Source organism: Malania oleifera, chromosome 2 (assembly GCF_029873635.1).
Source record: "Malania oleifera isolate guangnan ecotype guangnan chromosome 2, ASM2987363v1, whole genome shotgun sequence".
In the NCBI taxonomy this organism is placed as follows: Eukaryota; Viridiplantae; Streptophyta; class Magnoliopsida; order Santalales; family Ximeniaceae; genus Malania; species Malania oleifera.
Window position 1 is genome coordinate 49,208,268 of NC_080418.1, and position 15,593 is coordinate 49,223,860.

The window sequence follows — 15,593 nt, forward strand, 5'->3', positions numbered from 1 at the left end:
AATTTTCAATAAACTATAATAAATAAATTAAAAAAAACATTATTCAATTGCAATAAAAGGAGAGAGAGAGAGAGAGAGAGAGAGAGAGAGAGAGAGAGAGAGAGAGAGAGAGAGAGAGAGAGAGAAAGCCGTGGCAGAGGAACGTGGTGCAGCCTCGGGTTGATGTGGTGGGGCTTGGAGCTGCTATTCCCTGGACTAGCATGCTAGTGTTGTCGGGTTCAGAGGGGAGTCTGGCTCGGCTGCTACCTTGGTGTAGCCGGAGGTTGCTTCGGCTGGAGCTTCTGTAGGATGGCCATGGGGGAGCAAAGCAGAAACTTTAGGTGCTCCACGACAACAATGGAAGCCTGTGGTCTGAGTTGCATAGGGACAACCTCTTTGCTGCTGCTGGAGTTTTTGTGCTGGGCTGGAGGCAGTGGTCTGCTCAGGTCTGGTGGAGAGGCTGGGCTCGTGCGTGGAGAGCAAAGGAAAGGGCAGAGTAGAGGGAGAGTAAGAGAGGGCAAGAGAAACAAAGAAAGGGAGAGAGTTCAGAGAGGGCAAAGATGAGGGGAAGAATAGAGAAAAAAGGAACGGAAGGGAGCAGAGGGAAAGAGGAGGGTGCCGGAGGCATTGCCCATCGGGTAGAAGAAGAGAAAAAAATATTAAAAGGGAGGAGATGGCTGCCCTACAACCCAGATACAACTAACCCGACCCGGCCATGCATGGTCGGGTCACATCAAATGTCCTTATTATATATATATATATATTTTTTCATTTTTTGTTCTCTGCCAATACGGTCTGTTTTGACCTTCTTGGAATCTGTTTCTTGCAAAACTTGAAACACAAAAGTTATAGATAATCCTTTCCTCTTTCTCTAGAAATTTGAATCGTTTCGATCCAAACTTGGATGGAAAAGTTATGCATGAAATACGAATAGATGCTGGTTTTGGTTTTTGATTACGCGTCAAAACAGCGTAATTGGGCACTTTAATCCGGTCTTTACGGCTTATATTTTTAATTAAATGTCCAATTATGTCTAATATTTTAAAAAAGTGTCGAATTTAGTATTCTTGAGTTTCATTGCACAATTTATGAATTTTTGGTAATTTTTTTGTCGCAGGAAAAGTCCTGGGAACCAAAACTTACACCTGTTCGTATTTCATGCATAACCTTTTTTTCAGAACTCCGATTGAGGTGATTCAAATTTCAGAGAAATAGCAAAGGATTATCTACAACTTTTGTGTTTTGTATTTCATGAGACACTGGCTTCAGAAGGGTCAAATATTGCGGTGAACAGAGAACAAAAATGTGACCCGACCAAGCAAGTCGGGTCGGGTCAAGTTGTCGAGTCGGGTTGGCTAAACCGGCTCTAGGGCTTCCCCCAATATCTTTTAAATTATTCTTATTTTCTCCCTTTTTTTGCAGACAGCCCTGAGGGCTGCTCTCCATCTTTCTCTTCTTCTCCCTCTTATTCTTCTTCTTCTTCTTCTTCTTCTTCATTCTCTTCTTCTTCTCTTACTTTAGTTTTCTTTTATTCTTGCCCCTCTGCTCTACCCTATGCAACCTCTCTACGCCACAATAGCCGTGTGTCTTCTCCAGCCCATGAACCAGCTCCCCCCTCTTGCTACCGAAAGCCATCACAGCCGCCAGCCCCCGTGAAGACCACCAGCAGCATCTCCTTCACAGCAGCAGCCAGCATCTTCTCCCGCACCAGCCACACAGAGCAGCCGCAGCAACTTCACCTTCTGCTCTGCGACACCAACTGAAACTCCAGCAAACACAGCAACTGTTCCTGCTGCAACTCCAGCAAACACAGCAGCAACCGGAGCTCCCCTGTTCCAACCTCCATCTTCAACACTCCTACTCAACCTGCTGCAAGACCCGTGAAGCACCCACGGCTCTTCTCCAACCGGCAGCAGATCCACACGAACCAGCCAGCAGACCCGTGTGCTTCTCCCCTACAGCTTCTCTCTCTCTCTCTCTCTCTCTCTCTCTCTCTCTCTCTCTCTCTCTCTCTCTTTCTCTCTTTTATCTTTTCTCTTTCTTTTATTATTACTAATTAATCTGTTGAATATTGTTAACTTTTTATTTGAGTTTATTGTTATTTTTAGATTTTGAATATTATTTGGGGTGTTTCATTATTATTGAAGTTTAATTATTATTTTTTTATTCTCTTTCGGTTAAATTTTTTTTCCGTAGATTAGTTTAATGTTCCAAGTTATTTAATTAATTTAGTTAAGGTCAGTTTCGTCAAAGTTTAGATTTTTGATGTGTTTGCATTTTTGTTCGAGTTCTTGGTTTGAATTATTGATCCATATTAAAGGTTTGATTTTTAGTGTGTGTGTGTGTGTGTGTGTGTGTTTGATTGAGTTTCCATTGCATGTTTTAATTCCTTGTTTGTAGTTGCCATCTTTAATAATGCGTGTTTAGATATTTCCTTAAGTAGACTAGGATTTCCATACTTGTTTTTTTTCTATTGCAAGCATAAGTGGCTAAGTTCGGTAACTCGGGTTATGGGTCGATGTCGTTTGCGTTCCATGGTTTATTAGTTATCCTATGATATCATTGTTAAACTTTTATTTGGTTAAAACCGAAAATTGAAGGAATCGTTGATAAATCGCTAGCTCTTGCTTCTTGTTTTGTTGTTGACGTTAGGCACATCAAAACCTTGATTTAATCTAGGATTTTAATCAACTTATTTTTACATAAAATTCGGTTGATGTGTAATAAGAGTTTTTATTTTCTTCCGTTTGGATGTGGCCAATTTATTCGATCGTTAGTAATAAAATTTCATCTTATTAATGCCTTGATTGGATTAACAAGAAAAGGAGTAGGGCCTAGGAAATTAGTAAACGGTGGAAGCAAACAGACGTTGAACCCGTAACCCGAGTGTTTGGTAAAATTGTTTCAGTTAATCTGTTTAGTTTTGGTTGCGTTATTAGATTTACATTTTTTGGAAAATTGATAAAATTTCAGTTTCATTTTGATAGTTTACTCAAGCTTCTCTCACTTTGTTTATAGTTTTCAAAATCGTAAAAGACAAAAAAGATTTTCAAAACCGATTTTTCAGCAACAGGATTTCACAAAACTTTTATAAATACTTTGATACTCAGTGGTCCCTGTGGAATACGATCCTGGACTCATCCTTGATACAACTTGACACTTCTGCACTTGGAAGCATAACTCAAAACGAGTCAAGTTTTTGGCGCCATTGCCGGGGACTAATTAGTGTCATCGAAGTGTTTCTCATATTTCAGAGTGGTGTTTTAGAGCTGTGAACGTCTTCACAGTCTGGGTGATATCTACTTCCTCTCCTTTGACCTGTTTGCTTTTATTGAATTTATACTAAGTTTGTATGACTAGTTGGGCTAGAGATAACACATTTAGACTAGTCAGGACAAACTCATCCATCTCATCATCGAGTGAGCCTGTTTCACTTGAATCACTTGAATCACCATCTGACACGCGTAGCATCATGGCTGAAAATGAACCTCATGATATGGAGAACCCTAATAGGACACTCAGAGAATATTTGCAACCTGTTAGGACCAGCACCCCATCTTGCATTATTCTACCTTTGAATGCAAATGCTTTTAATTTTAAACTTGGGATGATTCCATTGTTACCTCATTTTCATGGCATTGAATCTGAAAATCCATATTTGCATATTAAAGAGTTTGAAGAAGTTTGTTCCACATTCATGGATAGAACATGCACTGAAGAGGTAACAAGACTGAAATTGTTTCCCTTTTCTTTAAAAGACAAGGCAAAAACCTAGTTTTATTCCTTAAGGCCAAGATCCATTGGGACTTGGCAAGAAATGCAAACTGAGTTTTTAAAGAAATTTTTTCCCATGCAAAGAACTAATGCTTTGAAAAGACAAATCATGAATTTTTTCCAAAAGGATGTGGAAACATTTTATCAATGTTGGGAACGTTTCAAAGACCTCTTAAATGCATGTCCTCACCATGGGTATGAGAATTGGAGGGTTATCAGTTTTTTCTATGAGGGGTTGCAACCAAAGATGAGGCAATTTATAGAAACAATGTGCAATGGTGAGTTTTTCAATGAAGGGCCCGAAGAAGCTTTTGACTATTTTGATTATTTGGCTAAAAACGCCCAATCTTGGGATGTCTCTGATGTGTATGATAGATCTGAAGAACAAAAATGTATTAGTGGGGGTGGTAAGTATCAATTGGAAGAAGTAGATGATTTGAATGCCAGGCTTGCATTGATGTCCAAAAGGTTAGATTCCATTGAGCTTAAGGAGGTAAATGAAATGCATGTTTTACCATCATCTTCTAAAAAATGCAGCATATGTGAGGATCCAGGGCATGCGACTGATGCATGTCCAACTATTCATGCTCTTAAGGAAGTTTTTCTTGATCAATCTAACCCGGTGTATATGGTTTCTAAGATTTCTTATGAACTTTATTCTGATACTTACAATGTAGGTTGTAGAAGTCATTCAAATTTCAGTTGGACGAATGACCAAGTGGAGCCATCTCCCCAGGAACAAAGTCAATACATTCTTTATGCAGCATCTGGCCAAGACTCAAGACCCTCTTACTTTGCAAATTAACGTCCTCCAATGCAAAGAAGGGAAATGGAAGATTCCATACAGCAGCTAACCGTTAGCTTGCAACAGTTCATGGCAAGCCAAAATGTGATCAACTCTCAAACTTCTCAAGCCATCAATGAGATAAGCACCGATTTCACTAGGCTGAACACATTATTGAATGCTTTGGAGATAGAGGAATCTAAATTTCAAGCCCAGCTAGATACTCAAGTGCAGATTGCAATCAGGGAACCGTTATCCCCTATTGAAGCAAATGTCAATGATTGCAATGCTGAAGCAAATCTCAGTTATGGTAAGGTGACTGGTGCACTAGATGAAGAAGTTGAGCAGAATGGTGAGAGTTTAACCTTCAAGGAATCAGGTACAAATTTTAATGTTAATGCTTCTGAAGAACCAAAGGTAATTGTTCCGAAAACTTTTCCTCAAAGACTGGTTCTTAAAGAAGTATATTTCCTGGAAACTATACTGGATAAGAATCCTTTCTTGTTAAAACAAGAAAGACAATTTGAAAATGTGTTGTCTGATATTGTGGAAAGTATTGATTTATTCATAGATAACTTCTGTGTAGATAACAAAACTGACCCATTGTGGTGTCTCAAATTTGGAGACCCACCAGTTCAATTTATAAATCTGCACCCATCGGACAAAATTCCTCCTGAGCCTCCTCCAGACGCACTATGATGTTTTTCTTTCCTTTGTTTTCATTTTGTTTCATTCTGTCTTATTTTTAGTTTATTGATAGGTACAATTTCCTTTAGTTTAGTTTTCCTTTTCCATTATTTCTTCATCCAGGTACGCCCCACTTTTCCCGTGCACAGTTTTTCTATTTCCTCTATGCTTTCATATTGAGGACAATGTTCCATTCTAGTTGGGTGGGTGAGCATTTGCATGTGACACTGCACGTATACGTACTGGGTTTTATATTTTTTTTAAAAAAAAAAACCAAAAACAAAAAAAAAAACCAAAAACAAAAAAAAAAAATCATCAAAAATCAAAAAGAAGGAAAGAAAGAAAGGAAGAGTAGTGAGGAATTACATTGAATTATGCTATGCTTAACATTGACTTGTACCCTTCACATACCTGCATATAACCTAAGAACTACACACTTGAGTCATTTATGCGTAGTTTCTCTTTATATGATTTTATGACTCCATGAATAATTGATTGGTAGTACATTCGTGTTAATTTGGTTATATAATTTTTTGTATTTACATGACATCTCACGAGGTTGAATACACACTCACATGATTCATTGCATTTAGGGTTTCTTGTGAGCATTAAGAGAACATTCGTGGCAACTATGACACCTTGTGAGATATCCTTGAGCTATGTATCATCCTTTTGAGCGTTAATATCAAATCAGAGTTCATGGAACTCAATTCTCTTTTTTCTGGATGATTCCTTGTACACTAGTCTTTGTTTTTGATTTGCTAGCCTAGAGGTGACTTCTAGTGGGGAGATAGAAACCTAAGTCTTGTAGCCTACTCAAGATGTGAAGGCTGAGCCACGCCTAGAGACAAACTTAGTTCATGGACCACTATTCGAACTCAATTCTCGTTGATGGTATGAAGATAATAAACGAAGTGTAATGATTGTCTTAATTGTTCAAGAAAAGGCAGAAAAATAAAGAATGAGCAGAAGAAACGATAAGAAATAAAAATGTGCATGAAATGAAATGCTAATGTCTGCTCCACAGAAATATCACAAAAAGTCAAGGACACAACACATGTTCTTTACGTACGAAGATTCTTCAACCAGTTAATGCCTCAGAAGTGTTCACGACAAGTTTGTGAATAAGTCGATCTAGGGTGGTCTCAGTTGGATGTGGCGAGTAGGTGAGAAGATGTTAGGGTGAAGGACCCGACACCTCATAGATAGCCTAGATCCTTTCCAGACTAGTCCACTCCGTACATTTACCATTGTTCCTTTTATTATGTGGGATGTTTGATCGCAACACTCCTCCTCACATATAATGAGCGAACCCACTTCTTTCTTTTTGAGTATTTTTTAGGGTATACCGGTTAGGCCGAGTTAAAGCGACCGTTCTGTAGGTGTCCACTGGTATCCTAGGTGTATTGAGTCATACATACACACACCTCGAGAGTCTACCTATTTATACTCGGACTTATATGACTGCATTAACTCTGAATGTGCCACTAACTAACTTCAGGTGAGTATACTGCACTTAAATGACATATAAATGATGAAACTTGCATGAGTGATGTGCCTTGGAGAATGTGCATTGATTTCATGATCACTGGAGTTTGAAGTTGTAGGCACCGCCCTGAGATTCATTAGAGACTAGCAAAACGTTAGTTAGGGGTGTGATTACGCATCAAAACTGCGTAATTGGACACTTTAATCCGGTCTTTACGGCTTATATTTTTAATTAAATGTCCAATTATGTCTAATATTTTAATAAAGTGTCAAATTTAGTATTCTTGAGTTTCATTGCACAATTTATGAATTTTTGGTAATTTTTTGTCGCAGGAAAAGTCCCGGGAACCAAAACTGACACCTGTTCGTATTTCATACATAACTTTTCCGTCCAAACTCCAATTGAGACGATTAAAATTTATAGAGAAAGAAAAAACGATTATCTACAACTTTTGTGTTTTGGGTTTTGTGAGAAACTAGCTTTAGAAAGGCCAAATATTGCAGTGAACAGAGAGCAAAAATGTGACCCGACCAAGCAAGCCGGGTCGGGTCAAGTTGTCGGGTCGGGTTGGCTAAACTGGGTCTAGGGCTTCCCCCAATATCTTTTAAATTATTCTTCTTTTCTCCCTTTTTTTGTAGACAGCCCTGCGGGTTGCTCTCCATCTTTAATAATGCGTGTTTAGGTATTTCCTTAAACTTTTATTTGGTTAAAACCGAAAATTGAAGGAATGGTTGATAAATCGCTAGCTGTTGCTTCTTGTTTTGTTGTTGACGTTAGGCACATCAAAACCTTGATTTAATCTAGGATTTTAATCAACTTATTTTTACATAAAATTCGGTTGATGCTTAATAAGAGTTTTTATTTTCTTTCGTTTGGATGTGGCCAATTTACTCGATCGTTAGTAATAAAATTTCATCTTATTAATGCCTTGATTGGATTAACAAGAAAAGGAGTAGGGCCTACGAAATTAGTAAACAGTGGAAGCAAACAGACGTTGAACCCGTAACCCGAGTGTTTGGTAAAATTGTTTCAGTTAATCTGTTTAGTTTTGGTTGCGTTATTAGATTTACATTTTTTAGAAAATTGATAAAATTTCAGTTTCATTTTGATAGTTTACTCAAGCTTCTCTCACTTTGTTTAGAGTTTTCAAAATCGTAAAAGACAAAAAAGATTTTCAAAACCCATTTTTCAGCAACAGGATTTCACAAAACTTTTATAAATACTTTGATACTCAGTGGTCCTTGTGGAATACGATCCTGGACTCATCCTTGATACAACTTGACACTTCTGCACTTGGAAGCACAACTCAGAACGAGTTAGTTTTCGAGAATTTTTCTACAATAAAAAATTACCCAAATTTCATAAATTGTACAATAAAATTCCAGAATGATAAATTCGGTACTTTATCAAAATATTAGACATAATTGGATATTTAATTAAAAATATAAGCCGTAAAGACCGAGTTAAGATGCCCAATTACGCAATTTTGGCTCGTAATCACCCCCCAACTAACGTTTTGCTAGTCTCTAGCAAATGATGTGAATGAATTTTAGGGTAGCGCTTACAATTACAAGCTCCAGTGATCATGAAATCAATGCACATGCAACACAAGTATACCATTTCACATACAAGAACATAACTGAATGTCACACAGGCTTATTCATATTCAATACACACAACTCCAAAGCACATCACGCATGCAAGTTTCATCGTTTATATGTCATTTAAGAACAGTATACTCACGTGAAGTTAATCGGTGACACAATTCAGAGTTAATGCAGTCATATAAGTCCGAGTATAACCAGGAGGTGTGTGTGATGTATATGACTCAGTACACCTAGGATATTAGTGGACACCTACAAAACGGTCACTTTGACTCAGCCTAACGGCTATACCCTCAAGAATACTCAAGGAAGATGGGTTCACTCATCATATGTGAGGAGGAGTGTCGCGATCAAATATCCCACATATTAAAAGGAACAAACGCTAAGTATATGAAGTTGACTAGTCTGGAAATGATCTAACCTATCTATGAGGTATCGGGTCCTTCACCCTAGCATCCTCTCACTTACTCACCATATCCAACCAAGACCACCCTAAATCAACTTATTCACAAACTTGTCGTGAATACATCTAAGACGTTAACCGGTTGAAGAATTTTCATATGTGGAAAATATGTGTCGTGTCCTTGACTTTTTGTGATATTTATGTGGAGCCGACATTAGCATTTCATTTCATGCGCATGTGTATTTCTTATTCTTTATTATGCTCATTCTTCATTTTCTGTCTTTTCTTGATCAATTATGACAATCTTAACACTTCTTTTGTAATCTTCATACCATCAATGGGAGTTGGGCTCAAATAGGGATCCATGAACTAAGTCTATCTCTAGGGGTGGCTCAACCTTCACATCTTGAGTAGGCTACAAGAGTTAGGTTTCCATCTCCCCACTAGGTGTCACCTCTAGGCTAGCAAATAAAAACATAGACTAGTGTACAAGGGATATCTATAAAAAGAGAGTTAAGTTCTGTGAACTCTAATTTGATATTAACGCTTAAAAGGATGATAAATAGCTCAAGGATATCTCACAAGGTGTCATAGTTGTTATGGTTGTTCTCTCAGTGCTCACAGGAAACCTTAAGTGCAATGAATTAAGTGAATATGTTTATTCAGTCTCGTGAGATGCCGTGTAAATACAAGAAATTATATAACTAGATTAACACGAGTGTACTACCAATCAATTCTTCATGAAGTCATAATAATCATATAAAGAGAAACTATGCATGATTGACTCAAGTGTGTCATTCTTAAGTTATACGCAAGTATGTGAAGGGTATGCCGCAATGTAAAGCATGGCATAATGCAGTATAATTCCTTAATTCTCTCTCTTTCTTTCTCTCTTTCTTTTTTTTTTCTTTTTTTTTTTGTTTTTTTTTATAATATAAAACCATATAAAACCCGGTATGTGTACGTGCACAGTGTCACATGCGAATGCTCACCCCCCCCCCCCAAAAAAAACTAAAGTGGAACATTGTCCTCAATATGAAAGCATAGGGGGAATAAAAAGGACTGTGCATGGGAAAAGTAAAGTGTACTTGAGTGACGGGGTAATGGAAAAGAAAGACTGAACTACGAGAAAATAGACCTGAAAACTAACTAAAAATAAAATAAAGTAAAATAAAAGGAAAAGAAGGGAAAGAAAAATATCACAATTGTCTAGTGGAGGCTCAAAAGGAATTTCGTCTGGTGGCCGCAGGTCTATATATTGCATTGGCGGTTCTCCAAATTTGAGCCACCACAATCGATCAGTTTTCAGACCTGCACGAAAATCAGCCTCAAATGAATTAATACTCGTTAAAATACCAAACAATATGTGTGCAAATCGACCCTCTTGTGTTGAAAAGAAAGGGTCTTCATTCAACATCATGTCCAGGAAATTTACTTCTTTACGAACTAACATGTGATGGAAAGTTATTAGAACAATTACCTATAGTTCTTCAGAGGCATTAACATTAAAATTTTTACCTAATTCCTTGAAAATTAGATGCTCACCAGACTAGTCACCCTCTTTATCGGGTGTACATATCATCTTACCACTGCAAGGGTCTGCTTCTACATTGGGTTCTTTGACATCTGATTCAAGCGGGAGTGACGGTTCCACGGTTTCTAGGCTCTAAGAGTGAGGTACCGCAGGTTGGTACTCTGTATTGGTATCAGTCTCCTCATTAACTAATTGCTCTGCTTCTAGGCTCGTTTCCTTTGATTTTTCTTTGAATTCATCTATTTCAGCCGTAACTTCTAGTGTTAGGACAACTGGTTGCCTGGCAATGAGCATCTCAGGTTAAGGAACTTCTTTCTCACTTCTCGGAGTAATAGCGGTCTCTGTTGTCTCAAAGAGAACATCGTGCATTTGTTGTTGTGGCTACTGGTACTCTTGAGGACTAGGCTGATGTTCCACAAGCAATTCTTATTTTTCTAAGATGTCCAACTATGTGCTTATCGCATTAATGGTATTCCGCAATTCATTTTAATGATTGACTTGAGTTTGCATGAATTGCTGGAGCATGCTCGCCATCTGTGTCATGCTTTCCTCAAACAGGTCTGACGGCGTACAGCTCTAAGGGATCTGTTGTGGCTGGTATTGAGGCGGAGGAATATCTAGGTAGTTTGGTGGTTTGTATATATCTCCATCACCGATTGTGCTAATAGGGTGTGTAGTCATGGGTACTTGAGTGTATCGTGTGTTCCACTGTGGGACATTTTCAGCTAAGTAATCAAAGAATGATAATACCTGATCTGGATCCTCACTGATGGGCTCTCCATTAGACATGGTCTGGAAAAGTACTTGCAATCAGGGGTAAGAGCAGTATAAAAACAATCAGCTAACCTCCATGAGTCAATCCCATGATGTGGACAAGTACATAGCAGATCCTTGAATCGCTCTCAGTAAACCCGAAATGTCTCGTCATCCTATTGCACAAAATTAAGAATTTGTTCCTGCAAAAATTGAGTTTTCTGTGAGGAACAAAAAGCATGTAGAAATTCATGCTCCATATCAGACCAATTAGTGATAGAGTGAGGTCTCAAGGACTGAAACCACATCTGCGCTCTATCCTTCAAAGAGCCAAGAAATAAATGCAGTTTAGTAGATTCAACAGTTTTAGCACGAGAGAAAAAAATATTGCAAGTCAACTCGAACTCTGACAGGTGTTGATAAAGGCACTCAGATTTCCTCCCATAGAACAGAGGTAGGAACAACTTCCTCCCGCGCTGCCTCATGAAATCAAGTTCTTCATTAGGCAAAGTGAAAGAGGATGCAATAGCGTATTCAAGTTACAAAAAGTCCATTATCGAGCCCGGTGCAGGTGCAACCATTTTTTTTTTTCAAAACTCAAATATTTTTTTTCTGTCGTTCTGTTTTCTTCTTCTTCTTTTTTTGTTTCTTTTTCATAAAACTAATAAAAATGATGGGAAAAATGCTAATTTGAGACTATGACCGACATTCCCCAACAACGGCACCAAAAACTTGACTCACTTGAAAAATGAGCAACTCGAAAGCTATCCCAAGTATAGGAGTTTTGTCGTATAATATTAAGCCCAAGGGCTACATTGTCTCCTCAGGGAATGTGTTTTAATCTCAACTCTCACGTTCTCCCAATTGAAAATAAAATTGTACTAAACTCAGTTCAGATTCGGGATTTTCAAGATTGTTTGACTTATTTTGACCAATTAAATAAACACACAAATTAAAGTCCTAACATGCATCGAATTAAAGAGTAAGAATGGAAACCCTAGTCTACTCAAGGAAACATCGAAACACGCGTCAATTAAAGATGACAACTTAGAATATGGAATTAAACACGCAATGGAGATGCAGTCAAAATTAAACACACTCGCAAATAGTAAAAATCAAATCTTTAACAAAATTATGAAATTGGATCAAAACCAAACTTCAAGGACAACCAAGAACTTAGACAAAAATTAACCCTAACAACCTAAACTAGACTGAACACGGTAAAAATGAAAACTTTAATACGACTTGACCCTAAACTAAATCAAGTTTCAACAAGAAATTTAAATTTGAAAATATCAACTAAATTAAAATGGGATTTAAATTAAAAGAACGATAAATAAAAACTACTAAATTAAATCTAATAATAACTTGAATTAAATACAAGATAAGTAAATAAGAATTAAACTTTAAAAAAAATTAAAATCACTTAACAAGTATTCAAACTCTAAATTTTCAATAAACTGCAATAAATAAATAAATAACCATTATTCAATTGCAATAAAAGGAGAGAGAGAGAGAGAGAGAGAGAGAGAGAGAGAGAGAGAGAGAGAGAGAGAGAGAGAGAGAGAGTTGTGGCAGAGGAAGGTGGTGCATCCTCGGGTTGCTGTGGTGGGGCTTGGAGCTGCTGTTCCCTGGACTAGCATGCTGGTGTTGTTGGGTTCAGAGGGGAGTTTGGCTCGGCTGCTACCTTGGTGTGGCCGGAGGTTGCTTCGGCTGGAGCTGCTGCAGGATGACCTTGGGGGAGCAAGGCAGAGACTTTAGGTGCTCCACGACAACAATGGAAGCCTGTGGTCTGAGTTGCAAAGGGACGACCTCTCTGCTGCTGCTGGAGTTTCTGTGCGAGCTGGAGGCAGTGGTCTGCTCGGGTCTGGTGGAGAGGCTGGGCTCGTGCGTGGAGAGCAAAGGAAAGGGCAGAGCAGAGGGAGAGTAAGAGAGGGCAAGAGAAACAAAGAAAGGGAGAGAGTTCAGAGAGGGCAGAGATGAGGGGAAGAATAGAGAAAGAAGGAAGGAAAGGGAGCAAAGGGAGAGAGGAGGGTGCCGGAGGCACTGCCCATCAGGAAGAAGAAGAGAAAAAAATATTTAAAAGGGAGGAGATGGCTGCCCTACAACCCAGACACAACTAACTCGCACATCAAGTGTCCTTATTATATTTTTTTTTCTTTTTTTTTTCTTTTTTTGTTCTCTGTCAATATGGTCCTTTTGACCTTCTTGGAACCTGTTTCTCGCAAAACTTGAAACACAAAAGTTATAGGAAATCCTTTCCTATTTTTTTAGAAATTTGAATCATTTCGATCAGAGCTCGGACGGAAAAGTTATGCATGAAATACGAACAGGTGCCGGTTTTGGTTTTTGAGAATTTTCCTGTGACAAAAAATTACCCAAAATTCATAAATTGCACAATAAAACTCCAGAATGATAAATTTGGCACTTTATCAAAATATTGGATGTAATTGGACATTTAATTAAAAATATAAGCCGTAAAGACCGAATTAAGATGCCCAATTACGCAGTTTTGGCGCGTAATCAAACAACCTAGGGTATTTCTAATCATATACCAATTGTGCAGATAACAATATGTGAAAATTAAATCATGCGCAGGAATATAAAGTGTTGGAAATTAAAGTGGATGCATGATATGTTATCGGGGTTCGACTAATACTGCCTACATCCTCGCCTCAGCTCGCAAGCCCAAGAATTCTACTAATGCTCACTTAACGGGTGGAGTGGCACCGATTACAACACCAGGTCAAATTACCAGGGTTGACCTCAACCTTTACAACCAGATCCTTATGGGCTAGATTAACACCCCCTCAGACCACGCTTGGAATACAATAATGAATATAAAAAAAAAATATGCGTACAAATAAATATGCTTCTAACACAAGAAGATTTGTACAGATATGCACAAGTAATAACCAATTGCACTTCAATAGGATAGGAAGTATAAGCTCCGTGAAGATATGTGAATCTACTCTCAATATTGTGTCAATATGCAATCAAAGTGTGAGAGTGTGTTAGAAAAGTTTCTTTGAAACAATCCATATAAATATATCAACCACAAATAATGTTTCAAAGATGTCAAGTGTATAATCAAATATCTCAAAAAGGATTTCCAAAAGTTTAAGCACAAGAGATATTTAGCAACCAAACTTGTCAAAAATATTTTCTACAAAACACAAGACAAGCTCAAGACTCTTGCAATAAAGATGCAAAGACTCACAAGCTTAAGAAGATTTCCCCAAAAATGAATTTATGAATTAAATCACCGGAGAAGACCTCTTGCCTTACTCTCATGAAAATCAACAATCAATTCACGTATTTGAGAGTATAAGCACGTATAAACAATATGGGGTATCTAAAAATACTCTCACCAAAGATGTTTTAACAAAGGAATGATAATGGGTGGAGTATATGGGCTTGTATGGAAATGAAAGGCACAAGAAATTTCAAAGAAATTTTTGGCTAATGATTTCCCCATTTCATACTTAATCTTTCCAAATGAACGAGTATATATAGACATACTCAAAATTATAACCGTTGGGGACTCATTCAATATTTTTGAAAAAGTTTAAGTATAATTAATAAAACATAACCCCTATTTTGCCTCGGTAAAAATTGGGCAACCTAAGAGTTTTGGTTGACCATATTCAAGGTTCGGTCAACCATAATACTGAGTTCGATTGACCGTGGCCATTTTGAACTGGAGATATGGTCAGCTGTATTAAGGCGATTTTGAACCGTTCAAGGTTCGGTCGACCAACAAGGAGGACGGTCAGCTACTCATATAGTTCAGTCGACCGTGACCAAAAAGAACTAAAAATTTGGTCGACTGAGTGTACGGGGTGTCAGGCACATGGCGATTCGGTTGACCGAGGACATTATGTTCAAAAACTGGACGATCGACCATGCAAAGTCAAAATGTTGACTTTCGTACGGTTCGGTCCATCGTAGCATTCATACTGCACAAGTTTGGTCGACCGAAGCTTAATTTCCTTATCCAACAGTGGTTTGGCCGACCCAACGTAGTATAACTAGACTAGTTTGGTCAACCGAGACCCTTTCAATGGTCATTTTAGGTCCTGGTTTTTATTTGAAGTCACCCCAATTCACATGAGTATAACTTCTAAGTTTATAGGGGATTTTTCATGTGGTGTGTAGGGACCTATGGTCAGTCTATGACCTAGGCTTTTTAATTTAGCCTAAAAAACCTGGCATCAGTTGACCGAAGGTCGACCGAAGTCTTTTCTATGGTAATTGATTTCCCAATTTTCATTTGAGCTTATAGTCCTACCATGCATGTCATACATTAATTATTACAACCCAAGGATTATTACATACCCAAAGAAAAGTAGAATGAAATACAATACAACTTCAAACAAACAAGAAACTTCATGCTCTGCTCCTTTACAATTTCATAAATTGCACCGAATGGTGTTCGCATTCAAATACATTTCAGCTTCCATTTCTTATCTGTCATCCGTGCTTATAAAGTTAAATTTGTCCATACACTTAGCACACAAATGAAATACTGTGGTTTGTCATAATCAAAACAGGAAACAAACTTAAAAAGTCAACATAGTTGATTT

The 15,593-nt window shown here is 37.9% G+C and overlaps 1 non-coding gene across 1 annotated transcript; it reads right to left on the bottom strand.

Moving 5' to 3' along the window:
• Positions 1-3,843: 3,843 nt before the first annotated feature.
• LOC131149991 (small nucleolar RNA R71) lies at positions 3,844-3,951 on the bottom strand. The gene has a single exon (XR_009135379.1). It is a non-coding gene; the product is annotated as a small nucleolar RNA R71 (small nucleolar RNA).
• Between the last annotated feature and the right edge of the window lie 11,642 nt (positions 3,952-15,593).